The following is a 20,021-nucleotide window of genomic DNA, read 5'->3' as shown; positions in this document are numbered from 1 at the left end:
CCCCAGACCAGACTCCTTCCCCCAGACCAGACTCCTTCCCCCAGACCAGACTCCTTCCCCCAGACCAGACTCCTTCCCCCAGACCAGACACCTTCCCCCAGACCAGACTCCTTCCCCCAGACCAGACACCTTCCCCCAGACCAGACACCTTCCCCCAGACCAGACTCCTTCCCCCAGACCAGACTCCTTCCCCCAGACCAGACACCTTCCCCCAGACCAGACTCCTTCCCCCAGACCAGACTCCTTCCCCCAGACCAGACTCCTTCCCCCAGACCAGACTCCTTCCCCCAGACCAGACACCTTCCCCCAGACCAGACACCTTCCTCACCCAGAGACCACACCCAAATATCCCCCCCCATCCCCTCAGGTTCCACCCATACCCAGAAACTCCCCCAACAAGTTAACCCCCCCCCATGTCCCCAATTACCTGTCCCATGCAGACACTTCTCTCTCCCCCCACCCTGAGATGCCTCTGGTGCCCACTCTCTGCCTCCGATCCTCTGAGTGACCCGTCAGGCTGTTAATCTGCAAATCGATCCATTAAATTCCCACCGGTCTCCGGGTTCGAAAACAACAACAATCGGATCTCACCATTCCAATTCCTGGGCGGACCTCGTGTTGGGGATCGGAATTCCCACGGGACCATCATGAAGATGCGTCACTCAGGGTCAGGTGACCTCGTTACGACCCCCAAATCGGCACAGAGCCGGGCGGGGAGTTAAACCCGAAACCCCCCCGAGATGCTCAGACTGAGAAAGTGGGAAAGAATCGGAGGAGCAGGCAGGCTGAGCGGAGTCGTCCCCGTGACCTGTGGGCGGGTTTAATTCCCGATGACAGACTCTTGCTCTCCTGAGATGCAAAATCCAAAGTCTCCCCAGTGAACCAGTGAGTGTGAGATGGGCATCGGTCACAGGTACGGGAGAGGCCAACTGCACCATCCTGTGGAGCATTAATATTACACGTCACCTCATTGGCTAGGGAGGTTAACCACACGGAGAGTCCTGGTCTCCATATTATAGAAAGGAGAGAGAGGCACTGGAGAAGGTGCAAAAAACAATTCACAGGGATGATACCAGAACTGAGAGGATATAATTATCAGGAAATATTGAACTGGTCTGGTCTGGAAAAGGGAAGACTGAGGGGTGACCTGATCGAGGTCTTTAAGATTATGAAAGGGTTTGATAGGGTAGACGTGGAGAAGATGTTTCCACTTGTGGGGGAGACCAGAACTAGGGACCATAAATATAAGATAGTCACTAATAAATCCAATAGGGAATTCAGGAGAAACTTCTTTACCCAGAGAGTGGTGAGAATGTGGAACTCGCTCCCACAAGGAGTAGTTGAGGTGAATAGTGTCGATACATTTAAGAGGAAGCTCGATAAACACATGAGGGAGAAAGGAATAGAAGGATATGGTGATAGGGTGAGATGAAGTAGGGAGGGAGGAGGCTCGTGTGGAGCATAAACACCAGCATGGACCAGTTGGGCCGAATGGCCTGTTTCTGTGCTGTACGTTCTGTGTAATTCTATCAATTGGAAAAGTTGTGAAAACTGCAGCAGCCGTCCCGTGAGAGACCGGGAGCGAGACACGAGGGGGGTCGAGGATTTGGGGTCAGTGTCAATTCTGCACTCACTGGGCCACCAATCGTATTGCGTCCGCTGAACCGCAGCTCCCTGCAGGGGAACGCTGGCTGCGTCCTGATCATCAAACACTTCAGTGCAGTACTGAGGGAGCGCCGCACTGTCGGAGGGTCAGTACTGAGGGAGCGCCGCACTGTCGGAGGGTCAGTACTGAGGGAGCGCCGCACTGTCGGAGGGTCAGTACTGAGGGAGCGCCGCACTGTCGGAGGGTCAGTACTGAGGGAGCGCCGCACTGTCGGAGGGTCAGTACTGAGGGAGCACTGCACTGTCGGAGGGTCAGTACTGAGGGAGCACTGCACTGTCGGGGGGTCAGTACCGAGGGAGCGCCGCACTGTCGGAGGGTCAGTACTGAGGGAGCGCCGCACTGTCGGAGGGTCAGTACTGAGGGAGCGCCGCACTGTCGGAGGGTCAGTACCGAGGGAGCGCCGCACTGTCGGAGGGTCAGTACTGAGGGAGTGCCGCACTGTCGGAGGGTCAGTACCGAGGGAGCGCCGCACTGTCGGAGGGTCATTACCGAGGGAGCGCCGCACTGTCGGAGGGTCAGTACTGAGGGAGCGCTGCACTGTCGGAGGGTCAGTACTGAGGGAGTGCCGCACTGTCGGAGGGTCAGTACTGAGGGAGTGCCGCACTGTCGGAGGGTCAGTACTGAGGGAGTGCCGCACTGTCGGAGGGTCAGTACTGAGGGAGTGCCGCACTGTCGGAGGGTCAGTACCGAGGGAGCGCCGCACTGTCGGAGGGTCAGTACTGAGGGAGTGCCGCACTGTCGGAGGGTCAGTACCGAGGGAGCGCCGCACTGTCGGAGGGTCAGTACTGAGGGAGTGCCGCACTGTCGGAGGGTCAGTACTGAGGGAGCGCCGCACTGTCGGAGGGTCAGTACTGAGGGAGCACTGCACTGTCGGGGGGTCAGTACTGAGGGAGCACTGCACTGTCGGAGGGTCAGTACCGAGGGAGTGCTGCACTGTCGGGGGGTCAGTACTGAGGGAGTGCTGCACTGTCGGGGGGTCAGTACTGAGGGAGCACTGCACTGTCGGAGGGTCAGTACCGAGGGAGCGCCGCACTGTCGGAGGGTCAGTACTGAGGGAGCGCCGCACTGTCGGAGGGTCAGTACCAAGGGAGCGCCGCACTGTCGGAGGGTCAGTACTGAGGGAGTGCCGCACTGTCGGAGGGTCAGTACTGAGGGAGCGCCGCACTGTCGGAGGGTCAGTACTGAGGGAGCGCCGCACTGTCGGAGGGTCAGTACCAAGGGAGCGCTGCACTGTCGGAGGGTCAGTACTGAGGGAGTGCCGCACTGTCGGAGGGTCAGTACTGAGGGAGCGCCGCACTGTCGGAGGGTCAGTACTGAGGGAGTGCCGCACTGTCGGAGGGTCAGTACCGAGGGAGCGCCGCACTGTCGGAGGGTCAGTACGGAGGGAGCGCCGCACTGTCGGAGGGTCAGTACTGAGGGAGCGCCGCACTGTCGGAGGGTCAGTACTGAGGGAGCGCTGCACTGTCGGAGGGTCAGTACTGAGGGAGCGCTGCACTGTCGGAGTGTCAGTACTGAGGGAGCGCTGCACTGTCGGAGGGTCAGTACTGAGGGAGCGCTGCACTGTCGGAGTGTCAGTACTGAGGGAGCGCTGCACTGTCGGAGGGTCAGTACTGAGGGAGCACCGCACTGTCGGAGGGTCAGTACCGAGGGAGCGCCGCACTGTCGGAGGGTCAGTACTGAGGGAGCGCTGCACTGTCGGAGGGTCAGTACTGAGGGAGTGCCGCACTGTCGGAGGGTCAGTACTGAGGGAGTGCCGCACTGTCGGAGGGTCAGTACTGAGGGAGTGCCGCACTGTCGGAGGGTCAGTACTGAGGGAGTGCCGCACTGTCGGAGGGTCAGTACCGAGGGAGCGCCGCACTGTCGGAGGGTCAGTACTGAGGGAGTGCCGCACTGTCGGAGGGTCAGTACTGAGGGAGCGCCGCACTGTCGGAGGGTCAGTACGGAGGGAGCGCCGCACTGTCGGAGGGTCAGTACTGAGGGAGCGCCGCACTGTCGGAGGGTCAGTACTGAGGGAGCGCTGCACTGTCGGAGTGTCAGTACTGAGGGAGCGCTGCACTGTCGGAGTGTCAGTACTGAGGGAGCGCTGCACTGTCGGAGGGTCAGTACTGAGGGAGTGCCGCACTGTCGGAGGGTCAGTACCGAGGGAGTGCCGCACTGTCGGAGGGTCAGTACCGAGGGAGTGCCGCACTGTTGGAGGGTCAGTACCGAGGGAGCGCTGCACTGTCGGAGGGTCAGTACCGAGGGAGCGCCGCACTGTCGGAGGGTCAGTACTGAGGGAGAGCTGCTGACAGGTGCCGTCTTTCGGATGAGACGTTAAAATGAGGCCCTGTCTGCTCTCTGAGGTGGGTGTATAAGATCCCATGGCCACTATTTGAAGAAGAGCAGGGGAATTCTCCAGGGGCCAATATTTATCCCTCAACCAACATCAGTAAAAAACAGATGATCTGGGTCATTTATCACATTGCTGTTTGTGGGATCTTGCTGTGCGTAAATTGGCTGCCGCGTTTCCTACATTACAACAGTGACTGCACTTCAAAAAGTACTTCATTGGCCGTAAAGTGTTTTGGGATGTCCTGAGGGTGTGAAAGGTGCGATATAAATACAAGTTCTTTCTTCTTTTCTTTATCCAGGCCAAGGAGGGGGGAGCGGTGTGGGGAGGACAGAGAGGAACAAGCCCCTCATTTACCGTGAGATGTGATAGAATGAAAGATTTGTGTTGCGATGGAGTCGCTGGGCGTGTGTCAGACTGAGTGCTCGGTGCTGCTGGAACCTGGGCAGTCGGGGGGCGAGGTTGCCACCTTGTGGCTGCTCCCCGTATTGTTGAGCTGCCAGGCGACTCTCGATTCTGTTTGCACTTTGACTGATTGAGATAATTCACCGACCACTCGCAGTGGTTCAATGCACTGCCTGGACCTGCTGTGGCCCACGGACGATGACGGTTCCCTCCCCAGTCTGTGCTGTTAGCTGATCTCAACCGGGGCGAAAGTAGGGGGGTCAGGGGCAGGGGGCCTGAAGTGGTGCCTGCACTTGGCCTCAGTGCCTGTGGGATTGGGATGGGGTGAAAAAAAAAAATCAGGTGGGTCCCCCTGATACAACACAGAAGGAGGCCATTCGGGCCATCGTTCCTGTACCGGCTCTTTGAAAGAGCTATCCAATTAGTCCCACTCCCCTGCTCTTTCCCCGTAGCCCTGCACATTTCTCCCCTTCCAGTGTTTATCCAATTCCCTTTTGAAAGTTATTATTGAATCTGCTTCCACCGCCCTTTCAGGCAGCGCATTCCAGATCAGAACAACTCGCTGCGTAAAAAAATTCTCCTCATCTCCCCTCGGGTTCTTTTGCCGATCACCTTAAATCTGTGTCCTCTGGTGAAAGTACACTGGGGTAGATTTTGACTTTGTGTAAAACAGATGATAGCAAATCAGCCACTCATTTTGACTTCAATGGAAATAAAAATCGGGGAGAGATGTAAAATGAGGCACCAATTCGCTATCGCCCGTTCACCACGATGTCAAGATCTACCCCCCGCCTGTGGATATCAGGAGAGAAGAACTTCAGTCTCCACTGTGATGCCCCTCATTGTCAAATATCCTGATGGCATTCACTCACTATCAAAGCTCACACGAGAACGATCACTGGGGAACTGCAGGTGCCGGCAGGTGTCTTAAAAATCAGTGTCTGACCCACTGCCCCCACCCAGTCCCCCATCAGAGAGAGAGGAAGCCCTTCATCACCTCTGTCTGGGGCAGCATTTGTCCCCAGGTCCCAGGGGGTGAAAGGTCAGTGTCTGCCCCACTGCCCCACCCAGTCCCCAAGCTCATTTCATTGTAGGTGTTGAGACATCAGACCCAGAGATTAATGGAGCTTTACATTGAGTTACATCAAAACTACAGCACAGAAACAGGCCATTCGGCCCAACGGGTCCGTGCTGGTGTTTATGCTCCACACGAGCCTCCTCCCTCCCTACTTCATCTCACCCTATCACCATATCCTTCTATTCCTTTCTCCCTCATGTGTTTATCCAGCTTCCCCTTAAATGTATCCACACTATTCACCTCAACTACTCCTTGTGGGAGTGAGTTCCACATTCTCACCACTCTCTGGGTAAAGAAGTTTCTCCTGAATTCCCTATTGGATTTATTAGTGACTATCTTATATTTATGGTCCCTAGTTCTGGTCTCCCCCACAAGTGGAAACATCTTCTCCACGTCTACCCTATCAAACCCTTTCATAATCTTAAAGACCTCGATCAGGTCACCCCTCAGCCTTCTCTTTTCTAGAGAAAAGAGCCCCAGCCTGTTCAATCTTTCCTGATAGTTATAACCTCTCAGTTCTGGTATCATCCCTGTGAATCTTTTTTGCACCTTCTCCAGTGCCTTTCTCTCTCCTTTCTATAATATGGAGACCAGAAGTGTTCACAATACTCCAAGTGTGGTCTAACCAAGGTTCTGTACAAGTTTAACATAACTTCTCTGCTTTTCAATTCTATCCCTCTAGAAATGAACCCCAGTGCTTAATTTGCCTTTTTTATGGTCTTATTAACCTGCTCCTCTATCTCATTTAGACTCTTATTAGTGGAGAGACTGGAGAAGCTGGGATTGTTCTCCTTAGAGCAGAGAAGGTTAAGGGGAGATTTAATCGAGGGGTTCAAAATCATGAAGGTTTAAAGTAAATAAAGAGACTGTTCCCATTGGCGGAAGGGTCGAGAACCAGAGGACACAGATTTAAGGTGATCGGCAAAAGAACCAAAGGGGAGATGAGGAAAAACTTTTTTACGCAGCGAGTTGTTCTGATCTGGAATGCGCTGCCTGAAAGGGCGGTGGAAGCAGATTCAATAATAACTTTCAAAAGGGAATTGGATAAATACTTGAAGGGGAGAAAATTGCAGGGGAATGGGGAAAGAGCAGGGGGAATGGGTCTAACTGGATTGATCTTGCAAAGAGCCAGCACAGACTCGATGGGCCAAATGGTCTCCTTCTGTAATGTAAACATTGTATGATTCTGTTCTATGATTATCCAATCAGCATGTGGCCTTCTTATGCTTCCTACAAAAATGCACCCCCTCACACTTATCTATATTGAAATTCATTTGCCAATTACACGCCCATTCGGGAAGTTTATTAAAGTCCTCTTGTATTTTGACACATTCTTCCTTTGTATTAACTACACCCCCCAATTTAGTGTCGTCTGCAAATTTTGAAATTGTTCTTCCAATTCCCAAACCCAAATCGTTAATGTAAATTGTGAACAACAGTGGTCCCGGCACCGATCCCTGTGGTACACCACTTCCCACCTTTTCCCAGTCTGAGTAGCTATCCTTAACCCCTACTCTGTTTTCTGTTTTGTAGCCAACTTGCGATCCATTCTGCTACTTGTCCCCGACTCCACATGCTCTGACCTTAGTCATGAATCTACAATGTGGTACTTTATCAAAGGCCTTTTGGAAATCCAAATATATAAAGTTGGTCATGCATGACTTTCCCTTCTGAAATCTGCGCTGACTGATCACTGGACTGGTTCTATCTCCCTTTTAAAATATAGGAATCACATTAACTGTCCACCAGTCCTCTGGCACTATTCCCTTTTCTAATGAGTTTTTATATATATGTAATCGTGCCTCTGCTATCTCCTCTCTAACTCCTTCTAATATGTATGGATGTAATCCATCCGGACCAGGGGTTTTACCCTCTCTAAGCTTGAATAGTTTATCAATTATCTCCCCACTTTCTACCTTAAATATCTTTATATCTTTTTCAACCTCCTCTTCTAATGTCCTGCCCACCTTGTTAGTCTCCCTGGTAAATACTGAGGCAAAGTAACTATTCAATATTCTGCCATTTCGCTGTCATCACCTGTGAGTTTATCGTGTGTTTCCCTCAGTGACCCTGTCCCTATCCTGATTTTTCTTTTATTTATGTGTCTGTAAAATACTTCACTATTTCTTTTTATATTCCTTGAGAATTTAATCTCGTCGTTCCTCTTTGCTTTCCTAATATTCCCTTTTCTCATCCTCTCTTTTACTGTCTGTATATTTAGTGTCTGCCTTTTTCTTTAGTTTCAGTTTTACCCGTATCTCGTTATTCATCCCTGGTGTTTCATTATTGGACAGTTTGTTCTTGTTTTTTAGTGGAATATATTTCTCCTGAACTCTATTGATCACCATGTTAAATATTTCCCACTGCTCTTCTATTTCTTTGTCTGTCAATTTTTTTTTCCCATTTACTTTCCCTAGTTCCACTCTCATCCCCTCAAAATTAGCATTTTCCAATCTATTATTCTGGCCTTTGTCTTATGTCTTTTGCAATCGTCATTTTAAACCTTATTATTGTTATGATCACTGTTGCCTAGATGTTCCCCTACATAAGAACATAAGAAATAGGAGCAGGAGTTGGCCATTCAATCAGATCATGGCTGATCTTCGACCTCAACTCCACTTTCCCGCCCAATCCCCGTATCCCTGGATTCCCCTAGAGTCCAAAAATCTATCCATCTCAGTCTTGAATATATTCAACGACTCAGCATCCACAGCCCTCTGGGGCAGAGAATTCCAAAGATTCACAACCCTCTGAGTGAAGAAATTCCTCCTCATCTCAGTCCTAAATGGCCGACCTCTTATCCTGAGACTATGCCCCCTAGTTCTACACTCTCCAGCCAGGGAAACAGCCTCTCAGCATCTACCCTGTCAAGCCCCCTCAGAATCTTATGTGTTTGAATTAGATCACCTCTCATTCTTCTAAACTCCAGAGAATACAGGCCCACTTACTTCTCTTATCTGTTCTGGTTCATTTCCCATTACTGGATCCAGCGGTGATTCCTCTCTTGTTGGGCTTCTCACCTAATGGGTAAGAAAGGAGTCCCGTACACACTGTAAAAACTCCATCCCCCCTTCACCTTTCTTGCCAGTTTATTTGACGGGAGTTGAAATCTCCCCTGATTATTCTTCAATGTTTTATACTCATTTCATATTTCATCCTCTCCTTCCCTTCCACCATTAGGTGGTCTGTAGAATGTGCCTATTAATGTGATCGATCCCTTCTTATCCTTTGTCTAAATCCACATGGATTCTATGTCTATCTTAATGTTACTTATTTCCCTTTGTGTTTGGTGAGTGCCTTTGACTACGATGGTTCACGGTGATCACTATTAGTGCGATGTTCTGGCTGTGATTGGCACAGCAGAGCTGTGGAGTGAATTGCGTGTTTGGTTTCTATGGAGCTTGATGCAGGTCTGAGGCTGATGAAAGCCACCTGCCTGCTCTTTGATTTCACACTGGTTCTCAGCGCTGGTTTATCCGTCACTAATGTTTCAAACCCACTGCAAAGGACATCGCCTGCTCACAGAAAACCAACTCTTGAGGTGAACCACAATAAGGTCATCGAGTGTCCACAGCAGCAAAACACCCGAGAGTGCATTGGTTTGAAGTTCTGTAATAGTCTCAGCCCAGAGCTGGACTATTATTCACAACAATGGGTTCCAAATACTCTCCACAGTCCCACCATCGTGACTTGATTCAGCTCAGTTGGACACAGCTGTGAATAAACATTCCCCAAACCGACTCAACTAGTCAGTGTCAGCCTCAGTCAGACTTAGCTAAGTTTGGTCAAGCAAGGCCAGACCTGGTTAGAGTTGGTTAGAATCGTCCAGACCTGGTTAGAGTCAGTCAGGAACGGTTAGAGCCGGCCAGGTTCAATTAGAGTCGGCCAGACCCGGTTAGAATCATAGAATCATACAGGACGTGAGGAGGCCATTCGGCCCATTGTGCCTGTGCTGGCTCTTTGAAAGATCTATCCATTTAGTCCCACTCCCCTGCTCTTTCCCCGTAGCCCTGCAAATTTTTCCCTTCAAGTTTTTATCCGATTCCCTTTTGAAAGTTATTATTGAATCTGCTTCCACCGCCCTTTCAGGCAGCGCATTCCAGATCAGAACAACTCGCTGTATAAAAAAATGTTTCCTCATCTCCCCTCTGACTCGTTTGCCAATTACCGTAAATCTGTGTCCACTGGTTACCGACCCTCCTGCCACTGGAAACAGTTTCTCCTTATTTACTCTATCAAAACCCCTCATGATTTTGAACACCTCGATTAAATCTCCCCTTAACCTTCTCTGCTCTAAGGAGAACAATCCCAGCTTCTCCAGTCTCTCCACATAACTGAAGTCCCTCAACCCTGGGACCATTCTAGTAAATCTCCTCTGCACCCTCTCTAAGGCCTTCACATCCTCGCTAAAGTGCGGTGCCCAGAATTGGACTCAATACTCCTGTTGAGGCCTAACCAGTGATTTAAAGGTTTAGCATCACTTCCTTGCTTTTAAGAACATAAGAAATAGGAGCAGGAGTAGGCCAATCGGCCCCTCGAGCCTGCTCCGCCATTCAATAAGATCATGGCTGATCTGATCCTAACCTCAAATCTAAATTCATGTCCAATTTCCTGCCCGCTCCCCGTAACCCCTAATTCCCTTTACTTCTAGGAAACTGTCTATTTCTGTTTTAAATTTATTTAATGATGTAGCTTCCACAGCTTCCTGGGGCAGCAAATTCCACAGACCTACTACCCTCTGAGTGAAGAAGTTTCTCCTCATCTCAGTTTTGCCTCTATTAATAAAGCCCAGGATCCCATTTGCCTTTTAACAGCCTTCTCAACTTGTCCTGCCACCTTCAAAGATTTGTGTATGTGCACCCCCAGGTCTCTGTTCCTGCACCCCCTTTAAAACTGTACCATTTAATTTATATTGCCTCTCCTCATTCTTCCTACCAAAATGTATCTCTTCACCCTTCTCTGCATTAAATTTTATCTGCTACGTTTCTGCCCATTTCACAGTCTGTCTCTGTCCTCCTGAAGTCTGTTACTATCCTCCACATTGTTTACTACATTTCCGAGTTTCGTGTCATCTGCAAACTTAGAAATTATCCCCTGTATAGATAGAGTGACTGAACACTTGAAACTTTTCAGCTGGTCAGAGAGAGCCAGCATGGATGTGTAAAGGGTAGCTCATGCCTGACGAACCTGATTGTATTTTTTGAAGAGGTGACTAAAGTAGTGGACAGGGGAATGTCTATGGATGTTATTTATATGGACTTCCAAAAGGCATTCGATAAGGTCCCACATAAGAGACTGTTGGCTAAAGTTGAAGCTCATGGAATTGAGGGGAAAATATTGACCTGGTTCGGAAATTGGCTGAGCGGCAGGAGACAGAGAGTAGGGATAATGGGCAGGTACTTAAATCGGCAGGATGTGACCAGTGGTGTCCCACAGGGATCTGTGTTGGGGCCTCAACTATTCACTGTATTTATTAACAACTTAAATGACGGGACAGAGAGCCACATATCCAAGTTTACCGATGACACAAAGATAGGCAGCATTGTAAGCAGTGTAGATGGAAGCATAAAATTACAGAGAGATATTAATAGATTAAGTGAATGGGCAAAACTGTGGCAAATGGATTTCATTGTAGCCAAGTGTGAGGTCATCCACTTTGACCTAAAAAGGATAAATCAGAGTACTTTCTGATGGTGAAAAGCTCGAAACAGTGAAGGTCCAAAGAGACTTAGGGATCCATGTACATAGATCATTAACATGTCATGGACAGGTACAGAAAATAATCAAAAAGGCTAATGGGATGCTGGTCTTTATCTCTAGAGGACGAGAATACAAGGGGGTAGAGGTTATGCTACAGTTATACAAAACCCTGGTTAGACCACACCTGGAGTACTGTGTTCAGTTCTGTGCACTGCACCTTAGGAAGGATATATTGGCCTTGGAGGGAGTGCAGTGTAGATTTACTAGAATGATACCTGGACTCCAAGGGATAAATTACGAGGAGCGATTACACAAACTAGGGTTGTATTCCCTGGAATTTAGAAGATTAAGGGGTGATTTGATCGAAGTTTTCAAGATATTAAGGGGAACTGATAAGGTAGATAGAGAGAAAGTATTTCCACTGGTTGGGGAGTCTAGGACTAGGGGACACAGCCTAAAAATTAGAGCCAGGACTTTCAGGAGTGAAGTTAGAAACATTCTACTCGCAAAGAGTGGTATAAGTTTCGAACTCTCTTCCGGAAATGGCAGTTGATGCTTATTCAATTGTTCATTTTAAATCTGAGATTGATGGATTTTTGTTAACCAAAGGCATTAAGGGATATGGGGCTAATGGCATGTTGGTCTTTATTGCAAGGGGGTTGGAGTACAAGAGTAAGGAAGTCTTACTACAGTTGTACAGGGCTTTAGTGCGACCTCACCTGGACTGTGTACAGTTTTGGTCTCCTTATCTAAGGAAGGATATACTTGCCTTAGAGGCGGTGCAATAAAGGTTCATTAGATTAATTCCTGGGATGAGAGGGTTGTCCTATGAGGAGAGGTTGAGTAGAATGGGCCTATACTCTCTGGAGTTTAGAAGAATGAGAGGTGATCTCATTGAAACATATAAGATTCTGAGGGGGCTTGACAGGGTAGATACTGAGAGGTTGTTTTCCCCTGGCTGGAGAGTCTAGAACTAGGGGGCATAGTCTCAGGATAAAGGGGTCAGCCATTTAAGACTGAGATGAGGAGGAATTTCTTCATGCAGAGGATTGTGAATCTTTGGAATTCTCTACCCCAGAGGGCTGTGGATGCTCAGTCATTGAGTATATTCAAGACTGAGATCGATAGATTTTTGGACTCTCGGGGAATCAAGGGATATGGGGATTGGGTGGGAAAGTGGAGTTGAGGTCGAAGATCAGCCATGATCTGATTGAATGGCGGAGCAGGATCGAGGGGCCGAATGGTCAACTCCTGCTCCTATTTCTTATGTTCTTAAGGTGGGTATTTGGCGTTATGTCTCATATCAGCCATGGTGTCAGTGAACAGGCTTGAGGGGCTAAATAGCTTCCTCCTGTTCCTATCTTCCTGTCTACCCAAGCCCAGGTCATTAATACCCAGTGAAACCTGTAAATTAAGGACACAACTAAGGGATTTGCACCAGGTGTCCTTTATTTGAGGGTGTCCCTATTTTCAAAGTGGTCATTGTACGGACAGTAAACCGGATGAGCCAAATATCGTGGGATTGGCTGAATCTCCTGCAGCGTTCCTATCTTTTGCCCTCCCCTGAGATCGGACTAATTCTGGAGCCCTGCCTGCAGGCTGCGATTTCAGTTCATTTCCTGTTCATTGGGTTTCCCAGTTCATGCAATCCCGGGGACCTTTTCCAATGAGGGATGTGGTGATGCTGGGATCTGCTACATTGGCAGCCTCCACAGGGTGAGGTGGCTGCTGTAGGGCCGGAGTGCCTCGGAGATCCCAGCTAAATTGGGGGGGATTAATGTCCTGCAGACCCCTGTCTGGGACCCCCTCCACTCCGTGCGCTGTAGCTGCTAATGTTTGAAGTGCTGAGGTTGGGTAGGGGGCTGATAGCAGCTCATCAGTACCCGACATACTGGTGGAGTGAGATGTGACGTTACTCGGTACAGTTCCTGGCACTTGTCGAATGGGGAGTTCGTTGCCCAGAATCCATAGCGGCAGAGAAACTGCTCTATCCCTGGGGCAGGGTCAAGCAAGGGTCAAGCAAGCATTCAGTCCCCGGGGCGGAGCCGTGTAAACACCCGGTCCCCGAGACGGAGCCGTGTAAACGCCCGGTCCCCGGGGCGGAGCCGTGTAAACGCCCGGTCCCCGGGACGGAGCCGTGACAACATCCAGACTTGGGCTCATATGCGGCAAGTAACATTCACGCCAGACAAGTGCCAGACAATGACCATCTCCAACAAGAGAGAGTCTAACCACCTCCCCTTGACATTCAACGGCATTACCATCGCCGAATCCCCTACCATCAACATCCTGGGGGTCACCACTGACCAGAAACTTAACTGGACCAGCCATATAAATACTGTGGCTACGAGAGCAGGTCAGAGGCTGGGTATTCTGTGGCAAGTGACTCACCTCCTGACTCCCCAAAGCCTTTCCACCATCTACAAGGCACAAGTCAGGAGTGTGATGGAATACTCTCCACTTGCCTGGATGAGTGCAGCTACAACACTCAAGAAGCTCGACACCATCCAGGACAAAGCAGCCCGCTTGATTGGCACCCCATCCACCACCCTAAACATTCACTCCCTTCACCACCGGTGCACAGTGGCTGCAGTGTGTACCATCCACAGGATGCACTGCAGCAACTCGCCAAGGCTTCTTCGACAGCACCTCCCAAACCCACGACCTCTACCACCTAGAAGGACAAGGGCAGCAGGCACATGGGAACAACACCACCTGCACGTTCCCCTCCAAGTCACACACCATCCCGACTTGGAAATATATCGCCGTTCCTTCATCGTCGCTGGGTCAAAATCCTGGAACTCCCTTCCTAACAGCACTGTGGGAGAACCTTCACCACATGGACTGCAGCGGTTCAAGAAGGCGGCTCACCACCACCTTCTCGAGGGCAATTAGGGATGGGCAATAAATGCCGGCCTCACCAGTGATGCCCACATCCCATGAACAAATATAAAAAAGTCCCCAGGATAGAGCCGTGTAAACACTCGTTCCCCAGGATAGAGCCGTGTAAACACTCAGTCCCAGGATAGAGCCGTGTAATCACTCAGTCCCAGGATAGAGCCGTGTAATCACTCGTTCCCCAGGATAGAGCCGTGTAAACACTCGTTCCCCAGGGATAGAGCCGTGTAAACACTCGTTCCCCAGGATAGAGCCGTGTAAACACTCAGTCCCAGGATAGAGCCGTGTAAACACTCAGTCCCAGGATAGAGCCGTGTAAACACTCAGTCCCAGGGATAGAGCCGTGTAAACACTCAGTCCCAGGATAGAGCCGTGTAATCACTCGTTCCCCAGGATAGAGCCGTGTAAACACTCAGTCCCAGGATAGAGCCGTGTAAACACTCGTTCCCCAGGATAGAGCCGTGTAAACACTCAGTCCCAGGATAGAGCCGTGTAAACACTCGTTCCCCAGGATAGAGCCGTGTAATCACTCGTTCCCCAGGATAGAGCCGTGTAATCACTCGTTCCCCAGGATAGAGCCGTGTAATCACTCGTTCCCCAGGATAGAGCCGTGTAATCACTCGTTCCCCAGGGATAGAGCCGTGTAATCACTCAGTCCCAGGATAGAGCCGTGTAATCACTCGTTCCCCAGGATAGAGCCGTGTAATCACTCGTTCCCCAGGATAGAGCCGTGTAAACACTCGTTCCCCAGGATAGAGCCGTGTAAACACTCAGTCCCAGGATAGAGCCGTGTAATCACTCGTTCCCCAGGATAGAGCCATGTAATCACTCGTTCCCCAGGGATAGAGCCGTGTAAACACTCGTTCCCCAGGATAGAGCCGTGTAAACACTCAGTCCCAGGATAGAGCCGTGTAAACACTCGTTCCCCAGGATAGAGCCGTGTAAACACTCAGTCCCAGGATAGAGCCGTGTAAACACTCAGTCCCAGGGATAGAGCGATTTCTTTGCCACTATGGATGCTGGGTAAACAGATCTCCATTGCACAAAACCCACTGCTGCCTGGTACTTATCTGTTTCCCCCATGTTTTAAGTTGTAAATGGACATTGAGAATTGAAGGGTATCCATGTTTTGTGATTTGAGAGTGTGGTTTCACAGAGCAGCTTGTATCTGTTACAATGCAAGTTATTGGAGTCTCTGTTTTTTTGGTGTGTTTGTTTGTACAGGTTTCACAGTATATCAAAAAGAGCAGTGATCCTGGGGTATAAACCGGTTCTGTATCACGTTAAATGTTTCTTTAAACATTTCCCACTGATCATCAGTCGTTTTACCCATTAACAGATTTGCCCAGTTTACTGTGGACAGTCTCTGTCTCATCCCATTGAAGTCGGCCTTACCCAAGTCTAGAATCTTAGCAGCTGAATCAGTTTTTTCCCTTTCAAACACTACATTGAACTCGATCATGTTATGATCACTATTGGATAGATGTTCACGCACAGTTAAGCTGTTAACTAAATTTGGTTCATTACTCATTACTAAATCTAGTATGGCTTGCCCCCTTGTTGCCTCCAGGACATACTGCTGTAGAAAACTATCCCGGACACACTCAAGAAATTCACTACCTTTCTGACAGTTGCTAGTCTGCTTTTCCCAATCTATGTGAAGGTTAAAGTCCCCCATTAAGACCACTTTGCCTTTCTTACACGCTTGTCTAATCTCTGCATTTATACAATCTCGCACTTCAGAGCTGCTGCCAGGGCTCCTATACACAACTCCCACTATAGTCTTAGATCCTTTCCTATTTCTCAATTCAACCCATAAGGTCTCTGTTGGCTGCTTACCTCTCGTTATATCCTCCTTTATCATTGAAGTGATTTCATCTCTAATCATTAAGGCTACTCCTCCTCCTCTTCCATTTTCCCTGTCTCTCCTGTAGACCTTATAACCCGGTATATTTAGTTCCCAATCCTGACCATCCTGCAGCCATGTCTCAGTAATAGCCATCATGTCATACCCTCCAATTTGAATTTGAACCTGTCGTTCATTTAATTTATTCCTTATACTCCGTGCATTTGTATATAGAACTCTTAGTTGGGCCACACACCCTAGCCTGACCTTCAGCTTTGATGCTGGGTTAATCGCCTTACGCCTTCTAGTTTTCACTTTATCTGTAGTGCCTAAAGTACACTTTCTTTCTGCTGCTCTACGCTTTTCCCTTTCACTCATTCTTGAACAACTGTTTGTATTGTAGATTTCCCCTGGGACCTTCCTTCTCTTGCTGCTCTCAACTTTACTCCCTTCTGACTCCCCGCTCAGGTTCCCATCCCCCTGCCACTCTAGTTTAAACCTTCCCCAACAGCACTAGCAAACACCCCCGCGAGGACATTGGTCCCAGGGCAAGAACTCTACTTGCTAAAAAAACCAGCCATGGACAACTAAAGAGGTAAGGGACAGTATAAGACATAAGGAAAGGGCATACAAAAAGGCAAAAAATGGCACAGATCCTGGCGAATGGGAAAGATACAAAGATCAACAAAGGGTCACAAAACAGATAGTAAGAGCTAGAAAAAGAGAGCATGAAAAGAAACTTGCAAGGGATATCAAAACCAATACGAAGAACTTTTATAGTTATATCAGGAAAAAGAGGATGGTCAGGAGCAGTGTTGGCCCCTTAAAAACTGAAAGTGGGGATATTGTCATTGACAATGGGGAAATGGCAGACATGTTGAACAATTACTTTGCGTCAGTATTTACAGTAGAAAAAGAGGATAGCATGCCGGAAATCCCAAGAAAACTAATATTGAATCGGGGACAGGGACTCGATAAAATTAACATAAGTAAAGCAACAGTAATGAAGAAAATAATAGCACTAAAGAGTGACAAATCCCCAGGACCAGATGGTTTCCATCCCAGGGTTTTAAAGGAAGTAGGTGAGCACATTGCAGATGCCCTAACTATAATCTTTCAAAGTTCTCTAGATTCAGGAACTGTCCCTCTGGATTGGAAAATTGCACATGTCACTCCGCTTTTTAAGAAAGGAGAGAGAGGGAAACCGGGGAATTATAGACCAGTTAGCCTAACATCTGCTGTGGGGAAAATGCTGGAGTCTATAATTAAAGATAGGGTGACTGAACACCTCGAGAATTTTCAGTTAATCAGAGAGAGCCAGCATGGATTTGTGAAAGGTAGGTCGTGCCTGACAAACCTGATTGAATTTTTTGAAGAGCTGACAGGGGAATGTCAATGGATGTTATTTATATGGACTTCCAGAAGGCATTTGATAAGGTCCCACATAAGAGACTGTTAGCTAAGACAGAAGCCCATGGAATCGAGGGAAAAGTACAGACTTGGTTAGGAAATTGGCTGAGCGAAAGGCGACAGAGAGTAGGGATAATGGGTAGGTACTCACATTGGCAGGATGTGACTAGTGGAGTCCTGCAGGGATCTGTCTTGGGGCCTCAATTATTCACAATATTTATTAACAACTTAGATGAAGGAATAGAAAGTCTCATATCTAAGTTTGCCGATGACACAAAGATTGGTGGCATTGTAAGCAGTGTAGATGAAAACATAAAATTACAAAGGGATATTGATAGATTAGGTGAATGGACAAAACTGTGGCAAATGGAATTCAATGTAGGCAAATGTGAGGTCATCCACTTTGGATCAAAAAAAAGGATAGAACAGGGTACTTTCTAAATGGTAAAAAGTTAAAAACAGTGGATGTCCAAAGGGACTTAGGGGTTCAGGTACATAGACCATTGAAGTGTCATGAATAGGTGCAGAAAATAATCAAGAAGGCTAACGAATACTGGCCTTTATATCTAGAGGACTGGAGTACAAGGGGGCAGAAGTTATGCTGCAGCTATACAAAACCCTGGTTAGACCGCACCTGGAGTACTGTGAGCAGTTCTGGGCACCGCACCTTCGGAAGGACATAATGGCCTTGGAGGGAGTGCAGCGTAGATTTACTAGAATGATACCCGGACTTCAAGGGTTAAGTTACGAGGAGAGATTACACAAATTGGGGTTGTATTCTCTAGAGTTTCGAAGGTTAAGGGGTGATCTGATCGAAGTTTATAAGATATTAAGGGGAGCAGATAGGGTGGATAGAGAGAAACTATTTCCACTGGTTGGGGACTCTAGGAGTTGGGGACACAGTCTAAAAATTAGAGCCAGACCTTTCAGGAGCGAGATTAGAAAACATTTCTACACACAAAGGGTGGTAGAAGTTTGGAACTCTCTTCCACAAACGGCAATTGATACTAGCTCAATTGCTAAATTTAAATCTGAGATAGATAGCTTTTAGGCAACCAAAGGTATTAAGGGATATGGGCCAAAGGCAGGTATATGGAGTTAGACCACAGATCAGCCATGATCTTATCAAATGGTGGACCAGGCTCGAGGGGCTGAATGGCCTCCTCCTGTTGCTATATTCCTATCCCAACACCGACTCCTGGGGGACAGCATTGCACACTTCCCTCCAGATTAAACATAACGAGGTTCAGTTAGATTTGGTCAGAAGGGGTTTGGAAGGTAACAACACCATTACCTGCAGAGTAAAGCTCCCGCTACACTGTCCCATCAAACACACCCAGGGCAGGTACAGCACGGGATAGATACAGAGTAAAGCTCCCTCTACACTGTCCCGTCAAACACTCCCAGGGCAGGTACAGCACGGGTTAGATACAGAGTAAAGCTCCCTCTACACTGTCCCATCAAACACTCCCAGGGCAGGTACAGCACGGGATAGATACAGAGTAAAGCTCCCTCTACACTGTCCCATCAAACACACCCAGGGCAGGTACAGGGTTAGATACAGAGTAAAGCTCCCTCTACACTGTCCCATCAAACACACCCAGGGCAGGTACAGGGTTAGATACAGAGTAAAGCTCCCTCCACACTGTCCCGTCAAACACTCCCAGGGCAGGTACAGCATGGGTTAGATACAGAGTAAAGCTCCCTCTACTTTGTCCTGTCAAACACTCCCAGGGCATCAAACAAGCCAATGAAATGAGTCAGACTTACCAAAGATCAAAATCTTTGCTTGTGCTGAGGTGGAACCTGTAATTTCTGTAAAGGGCAAATGGAGCCTGTGAAAAGTGTAGCCATTAAATGCTCCTCCTGAAGAAATGGTAGAAATTTGGTCTCAATGACTTAATAGCAGCCAATTGCTGGTTTATGAGAGTGCTGCTCGCCTTGTACATTAACTGAATGGATTGGAGTTCATTTCATTTGTACTCCAGTTACATCGATTTCTTGGTGTGCAGAGGGATCGGCCTCATGTTCAAGTCCCACTCCAGGACTTGGAAACACTCAGAATGACACTGCACTGTCGGAGGGTCAGTGCTGAGGGAGCGCCGCACCGTCGGAGGGTCAGTGCTGAGGGAGCGCCGCACCGTCGGAGGGTCAGTGCTGAGGGAGCGCCGCACCGTCGGAGGGTCAGTGCTGAGGGAGCGCCGCACCGTCGGAGGGTCAGTGCTGAGGGAGCGCCGCACCGTCGGAGGGTCAGTGCTGAGGGAGCGCCGCACTGTCGGAGGGTCAGTGCTGAGGGAGCGCCGCACTGTCGGAGAGTCAGTACTGAGGGAGCGCCGCACTGTCGGAGGGTCAGTACTGAGGGAGCGCTGCGCTGTCGGAGGTGCAGTACTGAGGGGGCGCTGCACTGTCGGAGGGTCAGTACTGAGGGAGTGCTGCACTGTCGGAGGGTCAGTACTGAGGGAGCGCTGCACTGTCGGAGGGTCAGTACTGAGGGAGCGCTGCACTGTCGGAGGGTCAGTACTGAGGGAGCGCTGCACTGTCGGAGGGTCAGTACTGAGGGAGCGCTGCACTGTCGGAGGGTCAGTACTGAGGGAGCGCTGCACTGTCGGAGGGTCAGTACTGAGGGAGCGCTGCACTGTCGGAGGGTCAGTACTGAGGGAGCGCTGCACTGTCGGAGGGTCAGTACTGA

Source organism: Heptranchias perlo, chromosome 6, assembly GCF_035084215.1.
Source record: "Heptranchias perlo isolate sHepPer1 chromosome 6, sHepPer1.hap1, whole genome shotgun sequence".
Lineage (NCBI taxonomy): Eukaryota > Metazoa > Chordata > Chondrichthyes > Hexanchiformes > Hexanchidae > Heptranchias > Heptranchias perlo.
Note: the sequence above shows the minus strand (reverse complement) of the source record.